General features: G+C 39.9%; 1 protein-coding gene across 1 annotated transcript in view; it reads right to left on the bottom strand.

Annotated features, from left to right (window-relative positions):
• Nucleotides 1–20,462, bottom strand: part of FBXL7 (F-box and leucine rich repeat protein 7) — a 369,750-nt gene that overhangs the window by 108,778 nt on the left and 240,510 nt on the right. The gene's annotated exons all lie outside the window — the stretch shown is intronic.

The raw sequence follows: 20,462 nt of genomic DNA, 5'->3' as shown, positions 1-20,462 counted from the left end.
CATGGAATTCCTTACTCCTCTCTGGCCTGGCACAGTGGATCCTAGCAAATCTGGGATTGTACCAGCAGGAAGGAAAAATATTGACTACCGAGGTGCTAAAAGCTTCTTTCATATTTGCAAATAGTACAGGAAATGGATGTCATGTTTTGAAATCCAAGTGCTTTGAAGCTTTCTTCTCATATAATTACTTGTGTCTCTACCTAGGACTCCGTGTTTTGATTTGGCAGTTTGGGTCAGGAACTGTGCAGATTCTAAACAGACAAACTAGCAAAGTAGGGATTGGCAAACTTTTTCCACAAAGAGATGGACTGTCAGGTTTCACATGCCTAACAGTCTCTGTTGTAACTTCTCAACTCCATATTGCAGCAAAAAAGCAGCTGTACACAATGTGCAGACAAGTGAGTGTGGCTGTGTTCCAATAAAACTTTATTTATAAAAGGAGCTGGCAGGCTGGATTTGGCCTGTGCTCAGAGTTTGCTGACCTGCACAGTTAAAAAACTCACCTGCTCTCCGGTTTTTCCCCATGGGCGTTTATTAGAAAATGTGCCCTTACCATCATTATGACTCATAGCAAGGTCTCCACCTTATCTTTCCTTATCAAACAAGACATTCTTGGTTTCTACAGCAGAAAACCAGAGAGTTTTCAGGGTTGACTTTGAGAATCCTATTATACCTCAAGATTTACTCATAATTTAATAATTTATTCTACAAACAATCTATTGCAGGGAGACTGTACTGCATTGAAACATTACAATGGATACAGTGAATCAATACAATGGCTTGACTTCCAATGGCATACTCCTTCAGTAAGGAAATATGCCCGCAGTAAGTTGTCTTGGGAAAACATACTGTAAGGTCATCAACTGTAAACAACAGATTATAAATTATCATGAAGACTTGACAGTTTGGGGCCTGCCATTATTCCAGCTTTAAGATGTGGCTCCCTTTTCTCTTCATTTATTTATGGTAGAAATATGATGAACATGACTTTGAAATCAATGAGATGTTCATGTCCATTTGGATCTCTGAATAGGCAAAAACTATTAAGAAGATGTGTGCTTACTTCTTTCTTCTTTTTAAATTGAAATTTTAAAAAATATTTTATTTATTTGAGAGAGAGAGAGAGAGAGAGAGAAGGAGCCATGCGGAGGGGCAGGGGGGGAGAGAGAGGAAAGAAGACCTCCCTGCTGAGCAGGAAGTCTGATGCTGGGCTTAGTCCCAGGACCTGTGGATCATGGCCGGAGCTCAAGATAGACGCTTAGCCTTCTGAACCACCCAGGTGCCCCAACGTCTTTCTAACTTAATATAAAAATAGTATTTTCTAAATAACAATGGAATTATCTCTATCACTTCTCGATAAAAAAAAAATGCATGAGGCAAAACCTTAAGATGATTTTATTGATCAAACACATTTTTTTGTTCGCAGATAATTCTTGTGACTTAGTCCTTAAGGAAAGCACGTTTTGTTCAGATTAGCAATGCTTAAAGCCCATGAATTTTTAAGTGCTCACTATAAAAAAGGTACCTGGATGATAATAGTGCTCTCTGGCTCTTAAACATATCTTCATTAGGATGTTAATGTGGGTTTGCAGACTGCATCAGATTATGTTAGACATCCCAAATTGATATGTAAAATCCTGGTGTGAATCACAAAGTCAGCTTTTGACTGTATCTCTCTGAACTGCAAACATCGAAAATTGTTGAAGTCTAAGAAGGAAGTCTTTCTAGATCTGTGTGCACTACTGCCTGCTTATTCCTTTCTCAGAGGTCTTTCAGCTCTTGTCAGACCCATGCTTTCGCCAGTCCCTGAGCTCATCCTGGAGGAACAGAAGGACACAGAAAAACCAACCACACAAACAAAACCAGACTGGGCACCGGGCGTAACCAGAGAAGAGGAACCACAGAATCACACTCAAGACTTCCTCTGGCAAAGCCGTTATCGAAGGCTGCTAAGCCTTCAGGCGTCTCTTAAAGTTTTGTGAGCAATTCATGATAAGGCATCACACTAACAAATGAGGCTAAAAAAAGTTTTAAAATATTTCCCGCAGGAAATGCGCCTGCTTGCGCTCTCTGGCCTGTGCGGAAGCCAAATTTCTATCTATAGAGGAAGGACCTTTTGTGTGGATTTTTTACCCACTGTCCCCTCTCACATTATTATTAGTTGGCAAACAATAGGTTTTTTGTTACAAAGCAGGAATAAAGGAGCCTAAAATCAGCATACAATTGTGTGATTACTCCTTAGCCTTGTATCCCAAAGTTGTTAAGAAAAAAGAAATATAAGTCCTATTCATGAAACTCGTCATCCAGCTCACAACAAAAGATAAGAGAAGGCCACGGGAACCTGTGCGCAAAAATCCTCACTACTCCATTTGTAAGGGTCTGGCAATCTTTCCCACAATGGTTTGCCAATTTAAAAAAAAATTTTTTTTTTTCTTTATTTATCTACCTTTAGTTAGGGGAGGGAGTAATATTAGTTCTGGTCACTCCCTGATTGTTCTAAACATGACGGTAATAACAACAACTTATAAAATGCTGATGGCTTTAGAAGCCAGCATGTGGCAAGGATCCTTTATTCACTTCTTTTGCATCCTCATCATTTTCTAGCTCCTCGGAAGATGCTCAGCAGTTATTTCTCATCTCAGCCAGGAGATGTCACTGTAGTTGAATTAAATAATTAAAAGCACTTGAGAAATTCTGGTGACAGTCTTGAGTGTTAAAAACTTCCTATGGAACCATCACAGATGAGCAGAAAGACACTCCGGAGTAAAAGGAGGTTTTCTATACCCAATTCTGCATTTAACTAATAGATGCAACATCGGTCTATGCTTCCGATCAGAAGAGAATGCTTATCCCTCCCTAAAATGCAAATATACTAGTACAAAAATCACAAACATCACGACTTATTAATCTGGGGGAGTAAGAGTTTTAGTAGACAGAAGCTTAAGAGAGTTTTGTTTCCACTTTTCACAGAAATAGAAAAAAAATTCCTAAAATCTGGATGGAACCATCAAAGACCTCATACGGCGAAAGCAAGCCAGAAAAAGAACAACAAGACCGGAGCATACCATTTTCTGATTTCAAACTATATGACAAAGCTGCAGTGATCAAAATGTGATGGCACCATCCTAAAAACAGACACACAGACCAACGGAACAGAATAGAGAGCCCAGAAATAAATACTCGTAGCAACATGGACGGGACTGGAAGAGATGATGCTGAGTGAAATAAGTCAAGCAGAGAGAGTCAATTATCATATGGTTTCACTTATTTGTGGAGCATAACAAATAGCATGGAGGACAAGGGGTGTTAGAGAGGAGAAGGGAGTTGGGGTAAATTGGAAGGGGAGGTGAACCATGAGACTCTGGACTCTGAAAAACAATCTGAGGGGTTTGAAGGGGCAGGGGCTGGGAGGTTGGGGGAACCAGGTGGTGGGTATTGGGGAGGGCACGGTTTGCATGGAGCACTGGGTGTGGTGCAAAAATAATAAATACTGTTACGCTGAAAAGAAATTAAAGAAAGAAAGAAAGAAAGAAAGAAAGAAAGAAAGAAAGAAAGAAAGAAAGACCCGCCTTTTTAGTCGATGAATACTTGACTCGGGAACTCAGAATACTCAGTGGGGAAAGGAGAGTCTCTTCAGCAAATGGTGGTGGGAAAACTGTCCAGCCACAGGCCGAAAAATGAAACTGGACCCCTACCTCATACCACTTGCAATAATCAACGAAAGACGGACTTCTTGACATTGATCTTGGCAATGATTTATTGGATTTGAAACCAAAAGCAAAGACAATAAAGGAAAAACAATTGGGACTACATCCGACTCAAAAGCTTCTGCACAGCAAAGGAAACCATGACGATATGAAAGGCATCCTATGGGATGGGAGAAAACATTTGCAAAACACGTAACTGATAAGGGGTTAATGTCCAAAATATATGGAGAACTTGTACAACTTAGTAGCAAAAAACCAAATAACTCAATTAAAAAATGGACAAAGGACCTGAGTAGACATTTCCCCCAAGAAAACAGACAAATGGCCAACAAGTGCATGAGAAGGAGCTCACTGCATCACTAGTAAGTGGGGAAAGGCAAATCAAAACTACAGTGGAATGCCACCTCCCAACCGTTAGAATGGCTGTGGTCAAGAGGACAAGAGATAGCAAGTGTCAACGAGGATGTTGATGGCACCATAACTGGTGTCACTTTGGTGACAGTAAAGAGGTTCCTTAAGCAATTAAAAGAGCGCTCCTATTTCATCCAACCCCCCCATCCCATGGGCCGGGGACAACCCAGCACGGTCTGTTTCTTCTCAGGACAGTCCACCCTTTGGAAAGGTAGGATAGCACAGTGTCCCAGTTATGTCCGTAATGCATCCTGGGAAACATTTCAGAGTTGACTATCTGAAAGCCCAAGTATTCACGATTCCAGGTGGGGTGTGAGAAAGGAATACTTTCTTCTTCTTTTTTTCAGCTTTAGTGAGGTATAGGTGGCCACATGTGGCTCTCTTGGTGTGTAATGAATGCATGCCAAACCAAACCGAAAGACAAAAGCAGAGTGAAAATGCCCGCATCACTGCTTCCTCTCACTGGAAGGTAATTGCTGAACATCATTCAGTTATGGGGTCAAGGATAATATGTTTCAACACTAAATGGCCAAACCATTTCTCTGTTACTCTTCCTGCCTTTATGAATATGTAACATCTTCCCGCCATTCACTACTACCATATCATAATGATTAGCTTTTAGTAAAGCTCCAGATGACAAAAGGATTCTCTCTTTAATCATTAACCCAAATTACCTATTGTCCTTACAAAGTAGATACTAACCGGATTTTCTCATGGGATACTCTTTGGAGTCATGTTCTGTATTTGGTCCACCAGATCCACTCTGGAACCTTCTGTGCTCTGCTCTATATTCAGGATCCAGGCTCCTAATGATTACGCCTACAAAACAAGGCTCCTTTGCTCTCTGGCTGGAAATGACCAAAGGGAGACCAGCAGAAACAGAAAGAACAAGAGAAGGGAGAGGTCATGGCATTGACTATCTGCCATTCTCCCCAGTCATCCATTCTTCTACAATAAAGCTCTTTCCTTCAGACACAACTACAGTTCCCTCCCTGGCCTGGCAAGTCCCCCAGGAGTATGCTTGCTTTTGCCCTGACAGGCCCAGAAGCTAGTCCAGGGTACTGTTCAGCTTTGCCCTCTACTTTATAAAGGCTCCTCTAGTAAATTCTTTCCAATTACCCTATTTGAATGTTCTACATATGCATGTCATTACTGGACCCTAGGGGGCACCTGGCCATGACATATGCATTAGTGAAATATTTAGTATTTACTATTTAGGTACATGACTAGGCATATATGCCACATGGATGCCTTACATTGGGAATAAAATCATTTTTAGTTGGATCATCAAAACCCAGTTCTCTGTGGAAGACGAAAATGCATAAAGACAACAGAATATCTGAAACCCAGAACTAAAGAACAAAGAACCCCAGAACTAAACTTGTTACATCCAATTACGAGTTTATTCTAAATTGCAGTTCACAGCATTCAGTATACCTACTCTTTATTGAGTACCTACTAAGACACTGAACCTGTGCTCTGCATTTCGACATAACTCATTTTTAATCTGTCTGAAAATCTGGCAAGGTAGGTGACATTCCGTTTTAGAGCTGAGGGAAATGAGACTCACACAAGTGCAAGAGCCCACCCTCCTGCACGAGGCGGGCTGTGACATGGCTAGGAGTCCAGAGCAGCACACCAACTGTAGAGGGCGCCCTCTGTCCACTGTACCACACCACCCTGCAGAGAGGGACATTGCTTACCCAAGGACTGGGAGACAACACATTTCTATTGCTGTGAGCCATTCAGTTTGTGGTAATCTGTCGTGCCGCTTAAGAAACTAATACAGGATACATCTCTCTGCCATGACCTTTTTTCTAAGTAAGGCTCCATTCATAGGTTCTGGTGGGTTCAATGTGGACCTGTCTTTTGGGCAGGCCACTCTGCAGCCCACTGACCTATCTCCACACTCCCTTGTCCCTCTAGGTTCCTTATGCATAATATGTACTTGGTAGTTCATTTTTTATTAAGTCAAATCAAGTTCAATTTTTGGACACTAGCTTAAGGGTATCTACAGACAAGCCTAGTTCACTTTTTAATAATCACATTGAACTCACGCCAAACCACAAACAACATCCTGGTGTACAACTACATGGCTGCCAACTGCCTTTATTAGATACTGCATGACCGTCCGAGTACGAGAGAGACCGTTTGCACGGTAAGCATATCATGGACTGACCAAGTCTTGAATTCTGTGATGACACTTAAAGAACACAATAATTGGACGGGAAACGTGAGAGGGACCTGAGAAAACAGTAGGTATCAGAAAATACAAGAATGATACTCAAAAGCAGTGTGAGATCTAGACAGTGCTAGAACTAGCTTGAATTCTAGTCCTACTTATTGGCTGTCCAGTCATGGCAAGTTCTGTATGATTTCACTTTTATTGTATTTGTTAAAAAGAAGGAAGGAAAGAAGGAAGGAAGGAAGGGAAAAAACAAAATCCCACAAAGTATCTCTAATGCCATCTACCTTTAATTTCTCAGTATTCTAATGATCGTAGAGAATCACGTATAGGAACCCAAAAGCCTAGAACTTGTGAGGACTCTGCATTTAGTAGCACTTGCAGGAGAAGGCAGGTTTTAGAAAGTTTGGTCCCCAGCAGAAACTATTTCTGCACATTGCTTCTCACTGCCCACTTCCTAGTGACAGTCTCGTCCGATTAATCAGGTAAGTGGAGCAGTTCCAATATTAAATATTGTTTTCATAAAGTATTTTCTCTTGATTATGAAAATTGAGAGATGCCATTGTGTTACCGATGGCCCCCAGAGCCCCGTGCTGCTCCAGCTGAAGCTGGGGATTTCACACTGTTGCAAAGTTCCAGCAAACAGGCCACAATATATACCAGATGCAGCCCAACCGAGCTGGGGCTGGAAAGGATTTAATAAAAATTGTCTTGAATCTACTCTGCCCAAGAATTATTACTGGGACAACGCGCTCTTTGATATGGTAATACAACCACTTGCTAAGTTTATCTCCACTTCCAACACGGTAATCCACATCACTTTTCATCTTCTTTCCACGGAGCACGTGACTTCTAATAGTAGGGGCTCAAGATTCCATGTATGAGGCTCACTTCTTTCCTTTAATTGAGAGTGGGGAAGCAGCTGTTGGTTTACACTCTTGGAAGCACAGCATGGACGAAGACATCATTCTCATCTATGGTTTCTCTTCTGCGTATAAAATACTGCAAAGGAGCCAGGCTGAAGTTAAAACCGACCTGAAGCAGAAGGGACCAGGTTGCTTCTAGAAGCCCGCACCATGCTCTGAGATGTCCAGAGTGGGGTGTGGGTCTGTGCGCCATGCACAGGGACACGTGGATGGTGGAGGGCTTCTCCCTGTGCCACAGAGGGCACGGCTGTTTGGTGAGAGCAGTGCAGAGCCCCCAGATGTCTGTACACATGCGGCGATGGGAAGTTGTGAAGGCCAAGAGGTGATTCTTTTAAACCTCATAACTTATAAACTGTTTTCCTGAAATGCAGAGAATTACAGAGAATCCTGGACTGGTGAGACAAGGTGGTTTTGTCACGTCCACGGATCTTACTCCTGGAAATAGGCACACCCAACCCTCAAACCCTCATATGCCTGAAGGAACAAAAGCATAGGAATATAAAAGTACAAAATGATACCTATATAGATATAAATATTGGTATCACCTCCATCATTTATATATAATAATAATATATATGCTATATTTATGTTTGAATATAGATACTTAAACAGCATCTCAGTTATAAATGGCATCATAATATGTATGTCAGAAAATGAAGCCCATCATGTGGGTTTCTTTATAAGCCTGGTATCCTTCAGCATTTCTGTTTGATAATAAGGGGCCCAAATCCTTAACTTAGAAATGCTACAAACATGTGTTCATATATTAAAGGTATAAGCATGAACATTTAACCAGGGCTCTCTACTCTTGTTCTTTAATGAGGAAGCTGGGACTCACGGAAGGTTGCTGACTTGCCCAGGTCTTCCAGTGAGAGTGGGGACCAGTCGCCCTTGCCACCCCCAACTCTCTCTCACACGTCCATGTAGCACGACACTGTCATGTTCTCTGAGGTAACCTTTACCAAGGCAGCAACAATGTTTTCTGTAGGAGATGGAGAATGTGTCCAGCCAGAATTGCTCTAGTGATGTGGACTGTGGAGAAACAGTCACCACTGTGTTGACTAAGCTTAATGTTTTAGGGTCACTGTGCTAGATACTATCAGAGCTGATAATGCCTCATGCCCCACTTTGCTGCTGTTTACTGTAGCCATTGTCAGAAGTCCAGGTTCCTTGGGAAATCCGATAGTCCTCATTCTCATTGCATAAATTCTGTCTCATGACCCTGAACTTCACTCTCCCTTTCCCTGCTTAGCCTTCCCATCATGATTCCTGGTGCCCTTAGTCAACAATCCAGTACACAGCCTTGCCTCCTTAACCAAGCTGAGTGCTCCCTTCACCTCCATGGTTAACTGAGACCTGTCCTCTGAGCACACTCCTTCCTTTGTTGCCCTCTCCAGTGAACAAAATATTCTTCTCCAAATCCCTGGCCTTCAGGCCATGAGCTGGGGTAGGTAGCCTTCTTGATCTTCTTGCTACTCCTTTCAAGGATTTATCCCCCTTGTTACAATGTCATGTGCCTTTGAGGCTGGTACTGAAAAATTAGACCACCCTCTCCTCTCATCACTGTCATGTTGGTTTTTCCCACTCACAAATGACTCAAAGCAAACATTATCTTCTCCCAACATCACACCCAGGTTCTCCTCCGGGGGCTGCACCACCTCGTTGTTTTCTACCACCCCTCATAAATCTCCAGCTCATGTGCTGGGAATGAAGTACTGGGGATGATTCCAATTCTTCATACTTCCTGATACTCTCCTACTAACCCCACCACTTTCTCACTATTCCTCATCCACTTTCTGTTGTCTCTTCCTTTTTTGCCGAGCCTGGATTTCCTGGGACAGCACCACTGTCACTAACACAAAAACCTTCACTTTCTTGCTTCTCTGTTCTGCTGTTGTGTTCATCTGCCAAAACCCCAAATCTCATTGCCCTAACTTTCCGCCCTTTCTCTGCCTGCCTACTAGCTGATTTATATTGCTGGAGAAAAATCATACAACAGTTTGTTTCCTAGCAATATTTCCAGGCAACCCTGCTACATTTCCTTCCTAAATTCACTCTTCCTTGTTAGGTATCTTTTCTTCTCAAACATTTCCCATGTCTACCTCCCCAAACCCAACTTCTGTCTTAGAATGGAGTTAGTATCTCTTACCCTTCCATACACAAATGCCTTCATTTTGGTGACCGATCTCATCCTCCCTTATTTCCTCAAGAATTTTGCTTCTGTGGTCTTCCTTGTTTCTCCTGTGTTACCCATCTCTCCATTTCAACTTTTCAATCCTATCAGCAAGAAATGCACACTCCAGTCTGTCCACTTAAAGGAAAGGTCATCCCTCAAGTCCTCAGATGTCTACAGCATCTGCTCCATTTCATATCCGCCCTTAGAGTAGTACTTGTCAAGGGATGCCTGGATATATGGTCTCCACATCCTGGTTTCTCATTCACATTCAAAATTTTTATTTTTAAACAACAGAATAAGATTCTTACGTATTCTAAAAATGTATTTATATATTTTAAATTTTCTTCCCATAGACAGTGGCTTGAAACTCTCCAGTAAATCACCTGTGATTGACCTTGAAAGAATATGCTCACAAAGTACTTCTGTATTTCTCAATTTCTGACACTTGTAGTGGCCCCTCATACTGGAATGCCATTGTACTCTACTATGTAACACTCCTACACTCACGCATACATTTCTCCTTTTCCCATCCTCCCAGTGTAGTTAGGTTGTACTTTTTGGTTAAACCAGTGTTCAGTGGTATGGAAAGAGTATTCATCAACGAGATTGTGATGTGCATGACAATAAGTGCATAACTGCATTTTATTTTTTGATACTTTATTTTTTCTGTAGTTATCAGTTGCTTAAATTTTCTAATTATTTTTCTATTTATCACAGATTCAATCTCTACTAGAGCTGTAGAACTTCTTTTAATATATCAAACATTACAGTATACTCTTAGTACCAATTCCTGCTGGACACATCCTTCCTGGAGTCCTCAATCCTCTGACTGGAAGTAGATCACTGTGGCACAGGGGAGAGAGAGAATAAAAGGAGCTCTAGGGAATCACTGTTGCAACCCCATATGCAGCATATCTTAAAAATATGCCTGGCCAAAAGTCTAAGAAGGTGATAATGACAGCATGAACAGCAACAGTTTCAGGATAATGGAATCAGAGCAGTAGTCCCTTTAACAGCCAAAGGAGATTTTGCACAAGAAAGAAGGCACAGAATTTTCCTGACTATTTGGTGCAACCTGGGAAAGGCAAAGTCAGCTGTTTAAAAATCTGGCTAAATGACTGCTTTTGTCTGTTCATTTAAAATTTTTTTTAAATTTTTTTATTTTTTATAAACATATATTTTTATCCCCAGGGGTACAGGTCTGTGAATCACCAGGTTTACACACTTCACAGCACTCACCAAAGCACATACCCTCCCCAATGTCCATAATCCCACCCCCTTCTCCCAAACCCCCTCCCTCCAGCAACCCTCAGTTTGTTTTGTGAGATTAAGAGTCACTTATGGTTTGTCTCCCTAGAACACAGGCAGCAACCTCTTCGACCTCAGCCGCAGCAACATCTTCCTAGGAACATCGCCAAAGGCAAGAGAAGCAAGGGCAAAAATGAACTATTGGGATTTCATCAAGATCAAAAGCTTTTGCACAGCAAAGGAAACAGTTAACAAAATCAAAAGACAACTGACAGAATGGGAGAAGATATTTGCAAACGACATATCAGATAAAGGACTAGTGTCCAGAATCTATAAAGAACTTAGTAAACTCAACACCCAAAGAACAAATAATCCAATCAAGAAATGGGCAGAGGACATGAACAGACATTTCTGCAAAGAAGACATCCAGATGGCCAACAGACACATGAAAAAGTGCTCCATATCACTCGGCATCAGGGAAATACAAATCAAAACCACAATGAGATATCACCTCACACCAGTCAGAATGGCTAAAATCAACAAGTCAGGAAATGACAGATGCTGGCGAGGATGCGGAGAAAGGGGAACCCTCCTACACTGTTGGTGGGAATGCAAGCTGGTGCAGCCACTCTGGAAAACAGCATGGAGGTTCCTCAAAATGTTGAAAATAGAACTGCCCTATGACCCAGCAATCGCACTATTGGGTATTTACCCTAAAGATACAAACGTAGTGATCCAAAGGGGTACGTGCACCCGAATGTTTATAGCAGCAATGTCCACAATAGCCAAACTATGGAAAGAACCTAGATGTCCATCAACAGATGAATGGATCAAGAAGATGTGGTATATATACACAATGGAATACTATGCAGCCATCAAAAGAAATGAAATCTTGCCATTTGCGACAACATGGATGGAACTAGAGCGTATCATGCTTAGTGAAATAAGTCAAGCAGAGAAAGACAACTATCATATGATCTCCCTGATATGAGGAATTGGTGATGCAACATGGGGGCTTAAGTGGGTAGGAGAAGTATAAATGAAACATTTAAAAATTTTTTAAATTTAAATTCAATTTAGATAATATATACCATGTCCTTTCATTTGTATACTAAGTTCCAGTTCATTCATTTCTATACTAAATTCTTCAGAATATTAAAAGAAGAACAAAGTTTTAGGATAAGTGTGAAAGCAAAAGTCATTTTTATCTTTTGTAGAGTAATTCCAGCCACAGTTCCCAGACTCTATTCCATCTGCTTTAATGAGCAGATAGAACTCACTGACCTCCTATTTTAGAGTTGCCTGTTGAACACACAATGTGGATCTGTCAAGCCTCTAAAACCCACTCCTTTGTGTTAGTATCTCTGAAATTGGTTTATGAGGTTAGTGTACTTAACAAATTGTTTTTTCCCCCCCTAGGAAATAAGCAGGTAATCACTGCACAGTTATAACTTACATCATATTCTGAATTAGTAGAGTTCAAATGATTTATAATGTAAAATATGCATATATAATATCAAAACATAAATATATGCACACACACACACACACACATTTTTTTTTCCTGGATTCTACCTGAGATTCCTTTCAGGACACACATATGGCTTCCTTAAGTTCAGTAAATGTAAGCAAGTTACCACAGCTAATCTTTAGCTTTTTATTTTGAACCAGTGATTATATACTGAATTTACGATTAATATTGCTATTTATTTAGTGAAACCAACTAGAATTTGCTTCGTTTTGAGTAAAAAAAATAGACACAGCAATGGAAAGTGTAACCCAATTATTCCTCTTCCCCAAGCTTCTTTGTAGATCCAGGTTTCCCTTGGAGGTAAGTTCCAAAGGAAGACTAGCCAAAGAGAAATCATTTATTTTACTCAATACCCACATGATGTGGCAATTGGTTTTCAAATATATTTTTTGACAAACACAAGTAGGACATCTGGAATTGAAGTAGGGATGATTAGGTCTGGGGAGAGAAGAGCAATAAATGGAAATTTCAGAAATATTTACTGAAGAAACAAGTATTCTAAGAGTAAGTGGTTCTGTCTTTAAAATGAAATTGCTTTTTCAAGTAAGAAAATGCTTATTGAGTTCCACTACAGAACAAATAGATTTTCCATGATGATTCTTGGGCAAAAGCTATAAATCAAATCTTAAGCACTTTTAAAAAAGACCATGCAGACATTTATTGTTTACACTTAAATTGTCTTTAGTTTGTTGACTGTATCTAAAAAACTTTAAAATGCTCAAATATACATATTCAAATTTATTTTGTATGAATTATGATTCAAATACTCAACAGTATTTTTTCAAGTAAAATTTCATCTAACTGATATGAAACACTTTTTAAAAATGGGTCATGGATGGTTTTCCTTAGTACTCAGAATGGCAGGAACTCAACAACTGGGAACCACATTTCCTAAAAAGGCACTCCCTGTGACAGACAGGAGAATAATTACTCCTACACCACTCTTTTCCATGTTCCATACACAGCTTTTCTACTCAGCTCTAGATGTAGTAATAAGACCCAACACAAGAATACATCTCATAAACTGCTGACAATCAATATCAATAAGTAAGGATTTTTGCCTACAAGGTAAGTGAAAAACAAAGTCAGTTAAGAGTAACCTGACACATTGAACTTCATATCACCAGATTTAGTAGGTAGTGACATGCTTTTGATTTTGAGAAGCAGGACTTTAGAACTGTAAGATCTTATATCCCTGGTGGGATGATCCTTCTGTATGTACTTTAAGGCATGGTCCATTTTTCTTTCTGGCTAAAATCGCTTCTCATTTCTTTGGCTTTTAGAACCATGAGTTTCTGAAGCCATTTCAATGGTACTAGAAAGCTGACTACAGCACCTGCAGTTATCAGGGGATGAAGGCTCAGGGATTCACCATATCTGTCATGACGCTTGAACTAACTTGGGAAGATACACAGGACAGAGGATGAACCAAATGAACCACTGGAAAAGAGAACTTGGCAGACTTAGGAAAACGAACCACTGGAAAAGAATGATGAGGATAAGATAGGTGATTCAGGAAGCAGTGCCCTTGAGAAGGCAAGTTACGCTCTTGACCACGGGTTGATATCTGGCTTTGACAAAGAAGGGGTTACTTCTCGGTAAAAAAAGAATGGGTCAGTGGTTCTCAGCCCAGACTCTTAACTAACCAGTCTAGTACGGGTCTAGGCAATGGTATATTTTTAAAAGCCGTTTAAAAAAGGCTTTAAAAAATATGTGCACTCAGGGTTGAGAGCTGGAAAAATGAAGAGAAAGGCAAAAAAAAAAAAATGAAGAGAAGTGAAGAGTCCATTCTCTGGGTAAAGTAAGACATGGACTCATCTCTTTATGCAGGAACTGGGTTGTGTGTTTGAAGAGAGTGGGGGGATATTTGAAAGGGCAGGGTTTACAGATGAAACATAACTGTAACCAGAAATAGCCTCTGAATAACCTAAAATAAACTAGAGGGTGTGAAAGTTGTGGAACAGTCCCTTATTGTTGAGAGAGCCTAATTAAGTTTGATAAGCATCTTAGATCTCATAAGTTGATGTAGGATGCCTTTGTATTAATTAGGTATAAAATATGGGGAATATCTCTGTTGACTGCCCTTGCAAATTTTGACTAATTTTGAACAAAGTTGTAAACCAAAATACTATGTTTTCTCAAAATATTTTTATGTAGATTTATTTCGTTTGGTTGGTTGGTGTGAGATGGGGGAGCGGAGTGAGACTGTGTGACAAATTTCCCACACTCCCCCAGCATGGCTATGGAGAAGATAATTAGTGTTGCCCTAGACTAAGTGCAACAATAATAATGCTTCTTGCACAAATGAGTACCGTGCCAATATAAGAAAAAAAAGTTATTCAACCTTGGAATTCACTTTAAAAAAAAAAAACAAAAAACTAGAATAGGGGTTTGCACACTATATATAGTCCATTTCCTTAAAAGGGAAATTCTTGTGTGTCTCCTAGGACCCAGAAGTTCTATGTATCAAGTTTTTAAATTTTGATTCAGCTTCTTTCACTTTTCAAAACCGTGCCATGTGTATTGTCATTTTGTAAGTCTGACAATCCCGTAACAAGATTTGAACACAGCAGCTGTTTACCATTTTGTGCTAATTGAACGTGATTCCCATCATTGTCAATTTTACTCTTCTACTTCCCAATCACTTAACTACAAATAAAAGAAAGACGCAGGTGGACTATAGGGAATACGGTATCCGTATACTACTAATTGATGAGTCTCAGCTATAAACACTTCTTGGAGCACAGATTAAAAGCTACATTATTTGACATACTAAAGGTTGACACCCAGGTGCATTTAATTTTAAGCTTGCAGGGAGCCACGTTGTTGAGTGAACATCGTGCTAGGTCTACAGATACAGGTGGGGGGTTGCCCCTAGTTCCAGTAACTACTGGAATCTTCTACACCTCAGTTTCTCTATATGCAGAATGGATATGAAAACATCCTTCTTCCCAAGGTGGTTAATAGGATGAACGGAATGATGTATGTGAATATATTTTAATGTGAATTGTCTTCAACTTAATTTTCTATTTTGGAAATGCATTATATTTCCATATCAAGCTTCCTGAAAACAAAGCATAATAATGTACAGAGTGATTAGGAAGTGGAAATTAAAATAGAAGTATAATTAGAGCACCACAAGTATACAAGGGTTAAACACCAAAACTCTAAATCTGTGGTTTGATAGTTCAATAAAGTTCTATAATTCTCACTTTCATAAACATTAACATTACATATTGTTATGTATAAACAATTAACATAAGTGTATTTAAGATACAATTTAGTAATACACTTCTGAACTTAGAAGAGAGGTTCTTTTCTTTCTCTCATGTTGATGTCAGTGCCATGAAATTATAAGAAACATATGAGAGAAATTATAGTAAAATATGTGAGAATTTTCTTCCTGCCTCACCATCCCATATGTTGAGCCCCAGACACAATTATCCTTTTAGAATGTATTACAGATGCAGGGCTCGGCAAATGGGTGCAAGATGTGTGTTCAGATAGAAACTTGTAGGCCAGTGTGAGGGGAAGCTGGCAAAAGCTTTTAGCAGGCAATGTTTCTTGTAGGTTGCCAACCCAGATCATTTTTTTCCCTGAGAGTTTTGGCAGCTCTCTTCCATGTCTTCAGATTGCACTTATAATTGGTTGTTTCCATGGCGACACAGACTTTAAACCATGGTCTTCTTTATTAACTAGCTATAAAATGAAGGTGTGCTGTAAGCAAAATGGGCTTTGGGGGGTAACAGCAATTAGGATAAAATCTACCACACTTTTCTGTACGATGTTAATTCTGCAGCCAAGCATAGTGCACTCACCACGTAATAACCCGCCTTGGTGGGCATCTACCATGACTTCTTCCTGGAATGCTTTGCTTAATAAAGGGCTCTGGATTCAGATTTATGCATCTATTTAGTTATCACCCTACTTTACTACTACTACTACTACTACTATTACTACTACTACTACTACTACTACTACTACTGTTACTATTACTACTACTACCACTACTACTACTAAATACAAGAACAAAACTTTGACTCACATTTTAAATTAAGGAAACTCACAATACATCACAGGTGTCTATTTTTAATCCTGAGACATAATAGAAACTGAAATCTGTTTAAAGCTTTACCAGGTAAACACCCAGACACCCAGTAGTTTTAGGTACAAAATGATATAACCAGACTATGGTTGCCCCTGCACCCCCCAATTCCCGTGTGTCTAAGTAAATATCCACCACAAATGGAATCCAGAACAACCACCAAGTCCTGTCAGTACAACTGAAATGAGGTTGCCTTGACCAGCTTTGTCAACATGTATAAAGACTCATCTTATTTTTATTTATCCAAAGGTGTGTGCAGCAGAAGTGCCCAGTCCATACTGCGTTCCAACCCCACTGAAGTTCGAAACTAGCTGAGACAAATGTGTAAGCACTTTTTTTGTGTGTTTTTTTTCCATATCAAATAATGTGCATCACAGACATCCAGCACCTGAAATCCATTCGAATTCCCATTCCATTCCATCCCTGAAGAATGGAGGTTTCCAAGATGAGGATCTAATGAATAATGAATATCATAGATAAGGTCAAGGACCAAAAATATAGTTTGTGTTTGATGCGAGGATGGAAAGAATGGGAAAAATTTGGGGAAAGGCACATTCCCCACCATGGTGTGTGTTCATGGTGTCTGGGGTTGTGGGGATGGGCAGGGGTGGGAGAGGAGAGAGAAGAGTGGAGTAAGGGCCACTAGTAACTTCAAGAAACATTATAGCTGTCAAAAATTCATGACAGGTGCTTGGGTGGCACAGTCTGTTAAGTGTCTGACTCTCAGTTTGGGCTTAGGTCATGATCTCAGGGTCCTGAGATGGAGCCCTGAGTCAGGCTCCACATGGAGTCTGCTTGAGGTTGTCTCTCCTTCTCCCACTGTTCCTCCACCCCATAAAAAATAAGTCCTTAGAAATGCACAACATAAAATCACGTGTAACAAATTACACAAGGTAGTATTTTCCAGCAAATCGCAAGCAAAAAAGGAATTTTGAACATATTTGTGCGATTGAACTAATAATCACTAATTTTTGCCTATTTTGTTTACCAAGAGGTTAGCATGACACTTTACATTGTGCAATACACAAATATTCTACTTCCCTTTAGTTATTTGATATTTATGCAATGGTCAATCAGTGGGTCTTTTTTGTCGGTATAATATTTGAAAATTATGTCAAACAATGTTTTCATATTTTCTGTGGCAACCTATCAAGGGCTCTGATATTTACTTTATATATTCTCACTAAGTTCCCTTCACAGATCTAACTTCTTCTTTTCTCACATACTTCAGAATTTCTGGAAAAGATAGTGAAACTGGACCAGAGACCCTGGTGTCCCAAGGTCAAGAGAAACAACTGAACACCGGAATACATGGCAGTTCAGGACCAAGGACAACTGCAAACACACCTTGCCTTCACCTCTATATTCAACAATCAGGCTCCGGAAGGGCCAGAGCCAGGTAATTAGTCAGGGATTATTATTTAATTTTTTATTATTTTTTAGACTGTTGAAATTCTCCCTACAACCAGGTTAACATCGTTTCATTAAAGTGTCACCCCGCAGAAAAACAATGAATGGTTAAACTTGGCAGGTCTTGTCAGAAATCTAGACTCCACATTATGGTGCAGACATGACAAACTCAGAGATGGAAATCACAAAGGTGAGAAAGGATTCTGAAGTCCAGAGCCATAGCCAGGTGAACTGGGAAATAGGAACCCGGGGGGGGGGGGGAACGACAGTAAAATCTGAAATTAAAACCCTATTTAGTTCAATATATGTAGTAGGTTGTCTAATGTCCTCTCAAAGATGTCCATGTCCTAATCCCTGGAACCTGCAAATAGGTTACTTTATAATGTTAAATGGAATGTTCTGGTTAAATTAGGATATTAAGATGATCACACTACTCAGGATTATCTGGGTGGGCCCAATGTAACCCCAAGGGTCCTTATAAGAAGGAGGCAGGAAGATCAGAGCTAGAGAAGAAGGTGTGATGACAGAGAGAGGAAGAGACCACAAGTCAAGGAATATAGGTAGTCTCTAGAAGCTGAAAAAATCAATCAAGGGAATGTTCTCCCCTTAGTGCCTCAGAAGGAATGCTGACCTGCCAACACCTTGATTTAGACTTCTAACCTCCAGATCAGTAAGACTTGCATTTCTTAAAACCATCAAATTTGTGGTAATTGTTACAGCAGTTAAAAAAGGGGGAGAAACCAAAACCAAAACCAAAAGCCAAAAACCAAAACTAATACAATACACACAGAAAAATCCATGTGCAAAGGAAGGAAAAGGAAAGGAAACCAAATAACATAACATGGATATATTTTTTGAGTGTTAGGACTTCTGTATTGTTGCCTTCTTTGGCCATTTCCTTAAATTGACAGGGACATCCAATAAGTAGGTCCTTCCTTTACTCATCCATTTTTTTCCCCAAGTAGACTAGACCACATAGAACCATTATAAACCACACATTTTATTTATATGGTCCCACTCTGCTGTCTAATAAACAATGGCAATCAGGATGGAATTCTAGGCCACTAATAATTTCTTTCACTTTTTGAAAATCCTCTTGAGTTTTGAAAAAAAATATGCCTAAGGCAAAATATTTAAAGTGAAGTGCAATTCAATAAGGTTGGGTGCAACTGGTGAGAGCAATGCAAGTTAAAAATAATAATAATAATAATAAAAAACTGATCTGGCCTTTTCTTTCTGTTTAAATGTCAAATTTTTTAAGAAGCATTTTAGACCTCAAAAAGAAGGGTCACATTTTATTCATAGCCCTTGGTCATGACCAAGATCTTCCAAGCATTGAAGAGGTACTAAAAGAATATATGTCAAGCCAGAGATAGAAAGAGTCAATATGGAAATGAGAAGGGGAATAATGAAGGGTATCTGGGGGCAGGAAAAGAGTGGTGAATACAAGATTGGTGGGAACTGGCTTTTTCCTCCACTAATTCCAATCATTTATTGAGTCTGGCTAACCACAGAGCTCTAGTTCATGCCAACATGTTTTTAAATTCATGCAATCACACTATGAAGAGGGCATTATTATTCTCATTTTAATAAACTTAGAGATCTAAGTAACTGGCCCAAGTTGACATAGCTTATGTGGCTGAGCCAGGGGGTCTAATTTAACAATATCTGACTCCAAAGCCATGCTTTTTCAATCATGCCTTTTGGTGAGGAGTATAAATAAAGCCTTTTTAGTTTAACTACTTGTCTTCCATGCCCTGGAAAGATAGTTTTGGTTGCTCCTTTGCCAAGGGAGCAGGATTTTCACGGAAGATGGGCAGCCTTGTAAACCACCAGCCCCTCCTCGCACGGATACACCAAGTATCCCACATCTCAGCCTGCAGACGAGAACAACACTCTGACCTGTAAACCTGGACACATAACATCTCTCTTGGATTTAACTCTCTTGTACCATTAAGAGGAGCAGAAGAGGTAGTGGAAGCTGCTAGAAAAGTAAGAGTTTGGAGAATGTGCACTAATATTGCTCCTGTGATTTTGACACATAGTTTATCAGTTTATAAGACTTTTAGTTCATTTATGGATAGTTTCTTTTTTAAAATTACCTTATCTATTGAATTTCTTCTATTAGTCCAGGTAACTGTGGTTTTGGAATAAGGGAGGGTCTGATGGGAGAGGCTGCCAGTATTTTTGGACAATAATACCCCAGCCCCCTCCTTCATGGTGACTTCCACTGTTGTAGCCCCTGACCTTTCCCAAGCACAACCAGTTTGGAATCAGATCTCCCAACTCCCAGAGTTTCTCCCAGGTGTAGCATTCTGATATCTGTTCTTTTCTCAGACTTCATTATAAACCCCAAGGTATTGCTGAGCACCTCTCGGATTTCCGATAATATCCCCAGTGTAGCTCGAACTCAGTAAGTACTTACCCAAGAAAGTAACATCACAATAGAGATGTGCCACACATTATTTTTCTAATGAAGAAGAAAAAAATGAAAACTAGAGTCAAACTATAAATATTCAGAACTGTGTTCCTCCACTGCTTTGAGGCATTTCATTTCTACTTCAGGGAGAACAAGGTCATATTTATCAGACACTGAAAAGTAAAAATGCAAATAAGATGTATTGTTTAGGGAAAAGCGTCCAATGATTAAAAGGTGAAAGCAAATGTCACACAGTAGAGCAGACCAGCACGGGGCCAAGAAGCTGATGGGCCACTGATGACTGACCACAGGACCTCAGGCTGCTCACACAGATTTTGTTGCAG

The sequence above is a fragment of the Mustela lutreola genome, chromosome 5 (genome assembly GCF_030435805.1).
Source record: "Mustela lutreola isolate mMusLut2 chromosome 5, mMusLut2.pri, whole genome shotgun sequence".
Classification (NCBI taxonomy): Eukaryota; Metazoa; Chordata; class Mammalia; order Carnivora; family Mustelidae; genus Mustela; species Mustela lutreola.
This window is presented reverse-complemented; position numbering and strand designations above follow the sequence as displayed.